Here is a 13,945-nt window from a genome sequence, read left to right on the forward strand (position 1 = left end):
ATATGTATGGTTAAAAGTTTTGAATATGAAAAGATTTGTAATGAAAAGCCCTTGCTTTGGCAGAGGCAAGCATTTCTACCTTTCCTTTTCCTTTTTTCCAAGCAAATTCTATGCACATGTAAGTATAGCGATATGACCCTCCTCAGTCCACAAAGAGTAGCCTTTGTATAAATACTGTCTGAGTGTTGGCTTTTTTCACTTTAAAATATAACTTGGAGATTATTCTACATCAAGCCTCAGGGCTCCATCTTGTTCTTTTTAATAGTGGCTTGATGTCCCACTGTATACATGTAGCAATATTTAATCTAGAAGTTACTTATTTGTCAGGGGCAGGAGTATCCTTAAAGAAACTCCTGGCTTCCTGCTAGTACTCTTAGCAAAGAAAACAGGATAGGCTCTGGCAAAGGTGGATAAGGGGGAGGAGATGAAACCTTATTTGGAGAAGGTAATTTTTCTCCATCTCTATCTCCAAACAATTCTTCTCTCTCAGCCTTATTTACAATGCATGACACTTCCTCTTCCCCGTCTCACTTAAGAAGATAGTGTCTCCTCTGAATGCAAACCAGAACCTGCAGGCCATGGTAATAACACTCTTTAGGAGGAAATGATGCGTCTTTGATGGCCACAAGACCAGAATTCGGCAGGATCTCAGTGAAATCAGTCTACCACATTCCCTCCCACACAACACTCAGAAGTGCCTTGTGTTCATGAAAAACGACAAGGTATTTTTATTTTAATGTCTGTTCTATGTGTAACACCCTTCCATTATCGGGCACTGCTGCAAAGGAATGATTTTTTGAGTTAACCGGTCAGTACAGGTACTACCTCCACCTATCAAAGTGGCCAAGTGTGTTCAGGGCTCCATAAATGGCATTCAGACACATTCGAGGGTAAAACAACAAATGGTGCTAGGTTCACAGGTTCTGGGGCCCCACTGACTGGGCTGGACTCTCAGATCTACCCCCTTTCTATCCATGTGGTCTTGAGCAACCTACTAGTTAAATGTCTATAAAACACAAAATGATAATAGATAGTACCTTTTTCATAGGGTTTTCTGCAACAATTAAAAGAGTTGCCGTATATAAGGCACTTAAACTAAGACCTAATATCTGGTGCTTAGCACATAGTAAACACCCCATCCACATTAGGAAGTATTCTGCAAAAGTTAGTTACACTGCAATACACGGTCTCCATCATACTGCCATGATATAAACAGTCTTTGAACACCTACTTTGTGCTCAAAGTCCTGAGACACTACACTCAGAACTAAGGTTACAATGGTGAAAACAAAGGCAGTAAGAGCATAAATGAGCAGTCTTCACAATAGCTGTACTAGGCGCAAATTTAACTTACTCACGCAGTACCCTGTGTCTCCAGCTACTTCTTTGGGCTTTATGCACACAGAATATACATTGTTCATGTTACCAAAGCACATTGCATGAACTACACTCTGTGTAATTTGGTTCCATCGCCACCAATATTTTGGACTTCGTATCTTAAAAAGTAAATATGAAGACGAGCAAAGGGTTAATGATTGTGGAAGTTGGATGAAGAGTACATAGGCATAGGGTTCATTTGCTATTCTCTCTACTTTAACGTGTTCTTTCAAGATAAAAAAAAATTGTGTTTTAAGAATCTCTAATCAAAGTGACGCTTGGTCTAGAATAATACCACTGACTTTTCCACTGTCAGTGACTTAACATTACCTCTGGGAAATGGTTAAAGTAGACAGGCAGGTGGATGGGAACTTGCACTCCCCTCTCCCCCCAAGTAAAATGGGTTTATTTGGGAAAATAAAGAATTGTAGCTGGGGACACAGGTTCTAAAACACATTCAAGTCCAGAGAAACAAAGGAGGGAATTGCTCTTCTATGGACTTCAGAAGAACAGTTGCAAACAAAGAGCCCATTGGAGGAAACTAAAAGTTGGAACTTGCACTTTTGATTTTATATATTTCTATAACATTTTGTCAAAATAAGAAAGTGTTACTTTTATAAATAAACGGTATATATCAATATTAACTCTGTTTTCTAGTGGCTGTTATATTTTCAAATATTGCCATTTGTTGTTTACATATTTGCATGACACTTTCTTGTTTCTCATGTTTATTTAATGTGTTTCCAATATTTATTTATGCTGTATGTAACTTACCAGAACCTGTGACTGCCTGGCCGGCGGTAAGCGAGATTTCAGAGCTGGTGTGTACTCATGGCTATCATGCATTAAGCGGTTATGAGCATACCTTTTCTCTCTCGTATCCTTCCTTACACACCCACGTTTGTTTTACTCTCTGTGTGATTTATAGTTTTAACTTAAATTTAGAATGTATTTGTATATTCAAAGAAAAGAAGACTGTGTCACCACAAAACCGGGCCTGCCTTGGATATATCTATCAGTGTTTGGTTTTATTCATAAGACTTACATTTTAATAAATATAAAACAAACGTCCCATCCTTTTTGTGAAACAGATGAGATCGAACTTCACTATTTCCACCTACAAAGGAAAAAAACCTCAGTTAGTATAAATATGTATGCCTATGTGTGCTCTCCCAAATAGTTTCTTGTTATATCTCACATAAGGATAAATAGAACAGGTTTGAGATGTGGAAAGCGTGCAGGGAATTTAAATAATTAACTGGAAATCCACACAGCACCAGAAAAGGTTGTTAGGAAATAATGGAAGTAGCCAGTGCTCACTGAGCACATCCTTTGAGCAGACACTGTTCTGAATGCTTCTCTCCATCCCTCCCTTCATCCTTCAGCATGCTGTGAGGGTAGTAAGCATGTCTTAAAAAAGAGAGTAAGCGCAATACATTATTTATTCTTAAGTAAATGTCCCTCTGCCTTTCTAAAAGTCTTGCCAAAAAAGTTGTTTTATCTCTTTTCAAATAATTAATGTATAATTTTCTCACCGTTAGTTAATGACATGATACTAATTAAGACACTTTTTGCTTTTTAAAAGAATAAGAAAAAGTAGATTTTATGTGCCAGATATTTTCCTTGGATTACCCCCAGGAGAGAGAGAAAGGGGGGCGGGGTGGAGAGAAACATTGATTGGTTGGCTCTAGTACATGCCAGGTCAAACCTGCAACCTTGGTATGTGCCCTGACCAAGCATCAAACTAGAATCCTTTTTGGTGTACTGGATGGGTCAGCATTCCAATCAACTGAGCCACTCGGTCAGGGCAGATTTTTTTTTTTTGTCACTTTTTTTTTTTAATCCTTATAATTGAAAATACGGTATTACAGATGTTTCCCCCATCCCTTTTCCCCATTGACCCCCTTCTCCCCACTCCCACCCACCTCCTGCTTTCCCCAAACTATTATCTGTGTCCATTGGTTATGCATATGCGCATATAAACTCTTTGGTTTAGCTCTTCAAACCCCCAACCCCCTTTTCCTCTGAGGTTTGTCAATCTGTTCCTTATTGCCATGTCTCTGGGTCTGTTTTGATTGGCAGCTTATTTTGTTTGTGATATTCCATAAATAAGTGAGATCTTGTGGTGCTTGTATTTCTCTGATTGGCTTATTTTACTCTGCATAATATTCTCCAGTCTCAAGAATAAGAGATTTTTCTTTCTTACAGCTGCATGGTATTCCATTGTGTAAATAAGGTTATCTTATTTTAATATTCATAGTGACTCAAAGGAGAATATACTATAATTATTCTCATGGGATTTAGAAAGTAAGTGATGGAATCAAGATTTTATAGCAGAGAGGTATAAAACATCCAAAAGAGACCCCATCTCCTCAGCACATACAGTTTCTTGCTAAGGACAGATCTCTTTCAAGGGATGAGGCTGAGAGAATTAACGCCACTGGCTCATGATAATCACTTTTATTCTCCTAGGTGGATGGAAGGCTAAGTCACTTAGAAGAATCACTCTGGGACAAATGCCTAAGGAAAAATGAAAGGCAGATAATTAGATCTTCCCTTCCCCTACCCCAAGAAACCCAACCCAACTAGATCTTCACCTTCTACCCAACTCCAGAATCACTGATCTTTTCCTCTGAATAAAAACAGTTGCTCCTATATACAGAATTACTTGTGCATTTGGGAGATTTTTTTTTTCTGCCATGCATTATTTTTTGTCCTTTATTCTCCTGAAAAACTTGTATTGATCTTTCAATACCCAGCTCAATGACATTCCAAAGTGATTTGTTTTAACTTTTTATTCAGCTGACTTCTTTTTTTTTTTTTTTTTTATCCTCACCCGAGGACATTTTTCCATTTTTTGTTCAGGTAGAGTGGGAGGGACAGAGAGGAACAGAGAGAGAGAGAGAGAAACATCGATGTGAAAGGGACACATCGAATGGCTGCCACCCGCACAACCGACCAGGGCCGAGGACAAACTGCAACCGAGGTATGTGCCCTTAGCGGGAACCGAACCCGGGTCTCTCAGGACGGCAGGCTGATGCTCTAACCGCTGAGCCAAACCAGCCAGGGCTCAGCTGACTTCTTAATTGAGACTCTTTCAGAAGAAATATGGAGAGATTAATTCTTACCTGAGCAGATAGTTGGGTTTAGAAGGATAGTTATTAAATTATAATAAGAGTGGTGAAATATATGTTGATGATGCTTATTTAGTAAAATCTACTTTGTACGCTGTAGACTTATCATGATGTCTAATTAAATCTAGCTCTTGTCAAAGATACTGGGGGGTTAAAAATATATGTACTAGCTATGTATCATGTACTTTACACAATCATTTTTAAATTGACATTTAAAGAATAGTCATACAAACAACACAAAAATCTATGGAACACAGCAAACGTGGTCCCGAGAGGGAAGTTCATAGCATTACAGCCCTACCTCAAGAAACAATAAAATATTCTAATAAACTGTCTAACCCTACAACTGAAAGAATTAGAAAGAGAACAAAAATAAAAACCCAGAGTAATCAAAAGGAAGAAAATAATAAAGATTAGAGCAGAAATAAATGACATGGAGACTAAAAAAAACAATACAAAAGATCAAGGAAACCAAGAGCTGGTTCTTTGAAAAGATAAACAAGATTGATCAACCTTTAGCCAGACTCACCAAGAAACAAAGAAAGAGGACCCAAATAGTTAAAATCAAAAACAAAAGAAGTGAAGTAACAACTGACACCACAGAAATACAAAGGATTGTAAGAAAATACTATGAACAATATATGCCAACAAATTCGACAACCTAGGCAAAATGGACAAATTCCTAGAATCATACAGTGTTCCAAAACTCAACAGGGAAGAGTCAGAAAACCTGAACAGACCAATAACAACTAAGGACATTGAAGCAGTGATCAATAAACTCCCGGCAAACAAAAGCCTTGGTCTGGATGGCTTCACAGCGGAGTTTTATCAAACATTCAAAAAAATCCTAGCACTTATTATCCTCAAACTATTCCAAAAAAATTCAAGAGGAAGGAAGAATTTCAAGCTCTTTTTATGAAGCCAGCAGAATCCTAACTCCAAAGACAGATAAAGACACTACAAAGAAAGAAAATTACAGGCCAGTATCCCTGATGAATATAGAGGCCAAAATCCTCAACAAAATTTTGGCAAATTAAATCCAGCAATACATTTTAAAAATTATATACCACATAAAAATGGAAAGGTGTACTTGGGTGAGGATAAAAAAAAAAAAATTAGCCCTGGCCAGTTCGGCTCAGCGGTTGGAGTGTCCACCTGCGGTCCGGAGAGACCCGGGTTCGGTTCCCGCTAAGGGCATGTACCTCGGTTGCAGTTTGTCCCTGGCCCTGGTTGGTCGTGTGGGTGGCAGCCACTCGATGTGTCCTTTTCACATTGATGTTTCCCTCTCTCTCTTTTCCTCTCTCTCCCTCCCACTCTATCTGTACAAAAAATGGAAAAATGTCCTCGGGTGAAGATAAAAAAAAAAAATTTATATACCACAACTAAGTGGGATTTATCCCCGGGATGCAAGGCTGGTACACTATTTGCAAATCAATAAATGTGATACACCACATAAACAAAAGAAAAGATAAAAATCATGTGATTATATCAATAGATGCTGAAAAACCATTTGACAAAATCCAGCACCCATTTTTTATAAAAACTCTGAGTAAATGGGAATAGAAGAATCATAGCTCAACATAATAAAGGCCATATATGACAAACCTAAGCCAACATCATACTCAAAGGGCAAAAACTAAAAGCATCCCCCTTAAGAACAGGAACAAGACAGGGGTGTCCACTTCTGCCACTCTAATTCAACATAGTACTGGAAGACTTAGCCACAATGATCAGACTAGAAGAAAAAATAAAAGTTATCCAAATTGGAAAGAAGGAAATGAAACAGTCATTATTCACAGATGACGTGATATTATACACAGACAATTCTAAATATTCCACCAAAAAACTATGAGATTTAATAAATAAATTCAGCAAAGTAGCAGAATACAAAATTAACATCCAGAAATTGATGGCAATTTTTATACACCAATAATGAACACTCAGAAAGAGAAACTAAAAAAATTTTAAAATCCCATTTATAATTGCAACAAAATATTAATATATCTGGGGATAAATTGAACCAAAGAGGTAAAAGACCTGTCCTCAGAAAACTACAGGACATTGAAAAAAGAAATAGAGCCTGGCCAGTGTGGTTCGGTGGTTGAGCATCAACTCATGAACCAAGAGGTTGCCAGTTTGATTCCCAGTCAGGGCACATGCTCGGGTTGTGGGCCAAATCCCCAGTGTTGGGCATGTAGGAGGTAGCCAATCAATGATCTCTCATCAATGTAAAAAAAAAAAGAAAAGAAAAGAAATAGAGAAAGATTTTAAAAAGTGAAAGCATATACCATATTCATGGATTAGAAGACTCAATATCATTAAAATGTCCATACTACCCAAAGCAATCTATAGATTCAGTACAATCCTTATTAAAATACCAATGACATACAATCAGAGAAAGACAAATACCTCATGATCTCACTTATTTGTGGAATATAATGAGCAAAATAAGCTGATGAACAAAATAGACCCAGGGACATAGAAAGGAGTATGGTTCAGACTGACAAACCTCAGAGGGGGGTGTGGGGAAGGGATGAGATAAACCAAAGAACTTATATGAATATATATGTAACCAGTGGACATAGACAACAATGCTGGGAGGGGATCAGGAGGAGGGTGTTTGCAGGGGGGGGGGGGGAGAAACATCTGTAACAAAAATCAATTAATAAAAATTGCACACAAAAAAAGCCGCAAAAAACAAACAAACAAACAAAAACCAATGGCATATTTCACAGATCTAGAACAAATACTCCAAAAGTTTATATGGAACCAAAATAAGACCCTGAATAGTCACAACAATATTGAAAAAAGAACAACAAAGTGGGAGGGATCACAATTCCAGATATCAGGTTATACTACAAAGCCAGTGTAATCAAAACAGACTGCTATTGGCACAAGAACAGGCATATAGATCAATGGAATAGAACAGAGAACAAGAAATCAACCCAAGACATTATGCTCAATCAATATTTGACAAAGGAGGCAAGAGCATACAATGGTTTAAAGGCAGTCTCTTCAATAAATGGTGCTGGAAAAATTGGACAGGTACATGCAAAAAAAAAAAAAAAGAAAAGAAAAGAAAGAAAGAAAGAAACTAGATCACCAACTTACACCATACATAAGAATAAACTCAAAATGGATAAAAGACTTAAATGTAAGTCATTAAACCACAAAAATCCTAGAAGAAAATGTAGGTAGCAAAATCTCAGACATCACATGTAGCAGAATTTTCACCGATACATCCCCTAGAGAAACAAAGAAAAAAAAATTAATAAATGGGTCTACATTAAACTAAAAGGTTTCTGCATAGCAAAAGAAACCAGCATCAAAATGAAAAGGGAACCCACTGTATGGGAGAAAATATTTGCGAATGATACATTGGATAAGGGGTTAATTTCAAAATATATAAAATGCTCATACAAGTCAACAAAAAAAAGACAAAGAATCCAATTAAAATGGGCAGAGGACATGAGTAGGCACTTCTTCAAAAAGGACATACAAATGGCCAAGAAACATATGAGAAACTGCTCATCACTAATTATCACAGATGCAAATTAAAACAACTATGAGGTACCACCTCACACCTGCCAGAATAGTTGCCATCACCAAATCATCAAACAATAAGTACTGGCAAGGATGTGGAGAAAAGGGTACTCTAGTACACTGCTGGTGGGAATGCAGACTGGTGCAGCCACTTTGGAAAACACTATGGTCTTTCCTCAAAAAATTAAAAATTGATCTGCCATTTCACCCAGTGAACCTATTTCTAGGAATATATCTCAAGAAGCCTGAAACATCAATCAGAAAGAATTATATGCACCCCTGTGTTCATAGCAGCACTATTTATAATAGCTAAGATCTGGAAACAGCCCAAGTGTTTATCAGTAGATGAGTGGATAAAAAAGCCGTGGTACATTTACACACTGGAATACTATGCAGCTATAAGAAAGAAAGATCTCTTATTATTTGAGACAACATGGAGGAACCTGGAGAGTATTATGCTAAGTGAAATAAGCTAGTCAGAGAAAGACAAATATCACATGATCTCACTTATTTGTGGAATATAATGAACAAAATAAGCTGAGGAACAAGATAGAGCCAGAGACATGGAAGTAAGTACCAGACTGACAAATCTGAGAGGGAAGGGGGTGGGGAAGTGGGAAGAGATAAACCAAAGAACTGATATGCATATATGCACAACCAATGGACATAGACAACAGTACGGTGAAGGTTGGGGGGAGCGAGTAGGACAGTGTCAATGGGGGAAAAAAGAGGGACATCTGTAATACTTTCAACAATAAAGAAAAATAAATAAATAAATAAAAATCCTACATTTAATAAATATATCCATAACCGTACTGAATTTATAATTTATACTAGACAAATTAATATAGGCTATTATATTATTCACATAGCTAAGAAAATACTTTCATTTTTCTATATACACAAAGCACTTACTTGATATGATGGATGACAGACATATGATAATATAGTCATATGTTTATATGAATGATTTTTCCTCAAAAGCCGGAATTAGGTCAAGTTTTTTTGTGTGTGTATTCTCAGTGCCTAACACAGACTCTGTGGATACTCACCTCTCAATACATTGATGAATTTGAAATCATTTTTGTTATTTCCCTTTCTTCTTCTCTTTCCTTCTTCACTTTTTTCTCCTCAGAATCACATGCCTCTCCGGTATCCATCACAATTACCTTAACAGAGAACAATTTGCTGGAATAAATAGAACTATACAACAGCAATATGGACACAAACAAAGTGGAAGAGTTCTTAATTTATTAAGCAGTGGGGATGGGAGTTTTGTTTTTGATTTTGAGTAATGAAGAAAAAGAAAAAGAGTATTTATAAGATCTGCGTGTGCTATATAATACATGTGTGACTTGAACTTCACGTCTTTGCCTTTTGCAGATTGGAGCCATTTTCCAATGAATTAATATGTCTCCCATCTTAAATGCTTATCAAGTTTTCCCAGAACCAAATAATGAAAATAGAAAAACGCTCTTGTTTTCAAGCAAATTGTTACAAGTCACTCATCTCTCACAGAAGTGTATGTTTATACTTCCAGTCCAGTTGTACTAGTTTGCAATGTTGTTCACAGTTTTACAGAATAAAGGTAGTGTTTCCCAGTAATATTACTTCACCAGCATTGCTAGTCAATGACAGCAGAAAAGTTTTATGTTTTTTTGTATATAAATTTAGTCTCCAGAGTTTCCAAAACATTGGTGAGTAGGCCCCTGAGGCACAAATAAAAACTCTCTCTGGGAGTGTTTCTGAATGTCCATTTCTAGTACTTCACTACCTTGGTGCACATAATAAAACCAAATGAAACAACTCACTAAGAAACACCTCACACAGAGAGAAATTTATAAATAAAATGAAAAATACAACTTCAGATCTAACTGATAATCATCCAAAAATTGGTCAGGCTAGTTATAAGCAGATGAAAAGCCAGAAGGGAGTCATTTCATGCATCTGACCACATAATATAAATAGAAGTTCCAGATGTGGAGAAAATGAGTCCAGTAACAAAGCAACACAGCAAAAATATTAAACAATAAAATTGGTCTTTGTATTATACACAAAAACACATTTCCTTATCATAAGAAGCCTTGTCCCTGCTTCTCCCTGAAGCTACTTTTTGTCTGTTACTTTTACCTTTCCTTTATCAGAAAATTTCTTAAAAGAGAAGTCATCCCTCACCTTGTCTCCTCAAATACAGTAGCTTCTCCTCAATCTTGACCCTGTCCAGCATCTCCATATCATCTATCCCATTGTCCACCCCTACTTGAAGTTCAGTCTCTGCTTGATGCTCATAACACTGTGCAGGCCTACCTATCCAGCCAATGCCCTTCAGTGGCTTAAGCTCCTTTTCTCAACCCTAAACATAGAGAAGCTCCAAATCCATTCTTGGCCATCATCCTTGGTCTTCTTCCATGCCTTTCTCAGGGACCTCATTTCCCTTTGTGTCTTCAACTAGCTTCTTAGTCAGTATAACTTGAAAAATTGTGCTTTCCAATTCTGATTTCCAAATATAGCTCTAGACTCTAATCTCCAACCCTTCCTGGACATCATGTATGGTCCACCAATTTCTTAAGTTCAAAGTGGCCAAAACTGAACTCTGTCTCTTCATTCCTACACTTTCCCAAGCAGAGTTTTGCTAGATGCTGTTTTTCCATACCTTGCAGCCATATTATTCCCCTGCTTTTCCCTTCCATCCACATCCAATCTTGTGTACATTATTTTTATTTCTCATATCGATTCCCTATTTTCATTGATTAATCTGCCCTGATTCACGACCATTTTGCCTCTGTCCTAGAATATTCCAATCCATCTATCACCCTGCTGCCAGTTATCTTCCTAAAACACAAGGTCCATCTGTCTTTTATCTTTGACAGTTGGGATTTGCACATAACATAAAGCCCCAAATCCTAAGGCTGTGTTCAAAGGCTTCATTCTTTGCTCATTTCCTCTTTTTCCAGCTTACCTTCCAGTATGCCATATACATACTCAATATTCCAGCCATTTAGGGTCCACTGGCCACTTACAGAAAATGCTTTATATTCTCTTGTCTCAGGCTTATGTTCAACATGTTCTTTTTTGTTTAAAGTGTACTTTGTTCCAATATTTATAGGAGGCTGGCCTTCTTTAAAACTAGGACCCAAGGGACTTCCGGTCAAGATGGCAGTGTAGGTAAACGCGGTATCACGTCCTCCCACAACAACATCAAAGTTGCAACTAAACTACAGAACAATCATCATTCAAAACCGCCTGAAATCAAGCTGAATGGAAGTCCTACAATTACAGAATTAAAGAAGCAGCCACATAGAGACTGGTAAGAGGGGCGGAGGCAGACAGGCTGGTCCCACACCCATGTGTGGTGGATAAAAATCAGGAGGATACCTCGGCTGGGAAGGTCCTCCCTGAGGACTGAGAGGTCCCCGTCCCACACCAGGCACCCCACTCAGGGTTCCAGTGCCAGGAAGAGAAGTCCCCATAACTTCTGGCTGGAAAAACCAGCAGGAACTGAGGCTCAGGGAGGCTGAGGAGGCTGGAGCCCCAGGCATCTCCTCTCAAAGGGCCTGCACACAGATTTATCGGACTCACTCCCTCTAAGCTTGGAGGGGAGAGAGCTCGAGGGGTGCCAGAGACATACAGAGAGAACTGAGCTGTTTGGCACTGGAGTGAGGGCTGGACAAGGGGCTTTCTCCAGGACAAACGTGCTGTCAGAGGCCTTTATTACTTAGGTGAGCCCTTCCCTGGGGTGGCAGACAGCTGCTACATCAGGGACTCCAGCAACCTGGCTCATACTGGTTGCCCCACCCTGGTGATTCCCTGAGACCCTGCCCCACCCAACTTTCAGGCCCACCCAAGCTGTTACCAGTTGCTTAACCATAGGATTGGCCTGTCTTTGATCCTGCTTCAGGTTTTCCTAAATTCTTTCAAACAAGCAGCATCTGGTCTCAGCTAGCCCCATACCTCTCGTACAGTAATACACAGAAACAAACATAGGGAGGCAGCCAAAATGAGGAGACAAAGAAACAGGTCCCAAATGAAAGAACAGAACAAAACCCCAGGAAAAGCACTAAGTGAAATGGAGATGAGCAACCTAACAGATGCTGAGTTCAAAATACTGCTTATAAGGATGCTCAATGAACTTAGTGAGAACCTCAGTGAACTTAGTGAGGGCCTCAAGAGTATAAAAAAGGACCAGTCAGAAATGATGAATGCACAGTCAGAAATGAAGGAGGCATTAACTGAAATAAATAATAATTTACACAGCTTCAATAGTAGATTAGGTAAAGCCAAGAAGCAAACCATCAATTTGGAATATAAGGAAGCAAAAAACACCCAAACAGAACAGCCAAAAGAAAAAAGAATCCAAAAAAATGAGGATAGTGTAAGGATCCTCTGGGACAACTTCAAGCATACCAACATTCACATATTGGGGGTGCCAGAGGAGAAGAGAGAGAACAAGAAATCAAAAATTTATTAAAACAATAATGGCAGAAAACTTCCCCAACTTGGTGAAGGAAACGGACATACAAGTCCAGGAAGCACAGAGAGTCCCAAACAAGATGAACCCCAAGAGGCCCACACCAAGACACATCATCATCAAAATGCAAAAGGTTCAAGACAAAGAGAGAATCTTAAAAGCAGCAAGAGAAAAGCAGTTAGTTACCTATAAGGGAGTTCCCATAAGACTGTCAGCTGATTTCTCAAAAGAAACTTTGCAGGCCTGAAGGGCGTGGCAAGAAATATTCAGAGTGATGAAAAGCAAGAATCTACAACCAAGATTACTCTATCCTGCAAAGCTGTCATTTAGAATCAATCGCCATATAAAGAGTTTCCCAGACAAGAAAAAGTTAAAGGAGTTCATCACCACCAAACCATTATTATATGAAATGTTGAAGGGGCTTTTTGAAGAAAAAGATAAAATATATGAACAAACAAAATGGCAATGAACACATATCTATGGACAATGGAATCTACAAACAAAATGAACAGGCAGAACAGAAACATTCTCATAGATACAGAGAACGTTTTGTTGGTTGCCAGATGTGAGGGGGTGGGGGAATGGGTGAAAAGGGTGAAGGGATTAAGAAGAACAAATTGGTTGCTAGACTGACAAACCTCAAAGGGAAGGAGGTTATAGGGTGGGAAGAAATAAACCAAAGAACTTATATGCATAACCAATGGACACAAACAACAGTATAGGAAAAGGCAGGAGGGGGGCGGCAGTGGGAAGAAGGGGGTCAATGGGGGAAAATGAGGAACATCTGTAATACATTCAACAATAAAGATAAAAACTAAAAAATAATAATAAAACTAGGACCCAATACATCTCCTGCCTCCCAATCCCTCTTGCCCTGCCTCTTCGAATTACTCTCTCACTGATACAATCGTCAGGATTCCTTGGGTTTTAAGCAATGGAAAAACCAACTCAAGCTGGCTTAAATGTAGACGATTATGTTGCTATAAGTTATGGGCTGGCTTCAGCTAGTTTTGTCAGGGTCTCGTTATGTCATCTGCTATTTTTCTCTGTGATTTTCCCAGTTCGGCCCTCGGGCTCTCCTCATAGTACAGAACAAATGGCAGTACGTCCTCACACCACTCTGTCCACAGAAAGAGAAAATTCTTTGCCAGTAGCTCTTGAGGAATAATGAGGAAGACTGTCTTCAGCAAACATTTTTCATCTCATTCCTACATCAATTTCCAGGAGGCGGTGCCTTAGTCTGTTTCAGCTGCTTTAATGGGATACCTCACATTGAGTGGCTGGTAACCAACAGGCATGTATTTCTTACAGTTCTGGAGCCTGGAAGTCTGAGATCAGGATGTTAGCATGGTTAGGTTAGGGCCCTCTTCTGCAGACTTCTCCTTGTATCCTTACATGACAGAAGGGGCTGGGGGCTCTGTGGG

The sequence above is a fragment of the Molossus molossus genome, unplaced genomic scaffold, assembly GCF_014108415.1.
Source record: "Molossus molossus isolate mMolMol1 unplaced genomic scaffold, mMolMol1.p scaffold_m16_p_1, whole genome shotgun sequence".
In the NCBI taxonomy this organism is placed as follows: domain Eukaryota; kingdom Metazoa; phylum Chordata; class Mammalia; order Chiroptera; family Molossidae; genus Molossus; species Molossus molossus.